The sequence below is a fragment of the Neophocaena asiaeorientalis genome, unplaced genomic scaffold, assembly GCF_003031525.2.
Source record: "Neophocaena asiaeorientalis asiaeorientalis breed wild unplaced genomic scaffold, Neophocaena_asiaeorientalis_V1.1 scaffold684, whole genome shotgun sequence".
NCBI lineage: Eukaryota > Metazoa > Chordata > Mammalia > Artiodactyla > Phocoenidae > Neophocaena > Neophocaena asiaeorientalis.
In genome coordinates this window covers 1,262,137-1,263,263 of record NW_020174048.1, presented here as the reverse complement: position 1 = coordinate 1,263,263, position 1,127 = coordinate 1,262,137, and positions in this window count along the sequence as shown.

Below are 1,127 nucleotides of genomic sequence, written 5' to 3'. Positions count from 1 at the left end.
GGGAGGGAGGGAGGAAGGGAGGAAGGAAGGGAGGAAAGGAAGGAAGGAAGGAAGAGAAAGAAAGAAATCGATAAAATAAACGTTATTAAAATAAACAATTATTTAAAAATATTAAAAATAAAAAAAAGAAAGAAAGAAGAGAGCAACCAAACCACAAAACAAATCCACCAATGATAACCAGCACTAAAAACTATACTAAAAAAAGAAAAGAAGAAAAGAAAGAACCCTAGGACAAATGGTAAAAGGAAAGCCATGTAGACAAAATCACACACAGAAGCATACACATACACACTCAGAAAAAGGGAAAAAAAAAAAAAATCTTTGCTCCCAAAGTCCACCTCCTCAATTTGGGATGGTTCATTGTCTATTCAGGTGTTCCACAGATGCAGGTTCATCAAGTTGATTGTGGAGATTTAATCCGCTGCTTCTGAGGCTGCTGGGAGAGATTTCTCTTTCTCTTCTTTGTTCGCACAGCTCCCGGGATTCAGCCTTGGATTTGGCCCCAGCTCTGCGTGTAGGTTGCTGAGGGCATCTGTTCTTCGCTCAGACAGGACGGGGTTAAAGGAGCTGCTGATTCGGGGTCTCTGGCTCACTCAGGCCGGGGGTAGGGAGGGGTACGGATGCGGGGCAAGCCTGCGGAGGCAGAGGCCGGCGTGACGTTGCGCCGGCCTGAGGTGCGCCGTGCGTTCTCCCGGGGGAGTTGTCCCTGGATTCCGGGACCCTGGCTGTGGCGGGCTGCACAGGCTCCCCGGAAGGGGGGTGTGGAGAGTGACCTGTGCTCACACACAGGCTTTATGGTGGCGGCAGCAGCAGCCTTAGTGTCTCATGCCCATCTCTGGGGTCCGCGCTGTTAGCCGCGGCTCGCGCCTGTCTCTGGAGCTCGTTTAGGTGGCGCTCTGAATCCCCTCTCCTTGCGCAACCCAAAACAATGATCTCTTGTCTCTTCGGCAGGTCCAGACTTCTCCCTGGACTCCCTCCCGGCCAGCCGTGGCACACTAACCCCCTGAAGTCTGTGTTCACACCGCCAACCCCAGTCCTCTCCCTGCGCTCCAACTGAAGCCCGAGCCTCAGCTCCCAGTCCCGCCCACCCCGGCAGGTGAGCAGACAAGCCTCTCGGCCTGGTGAGT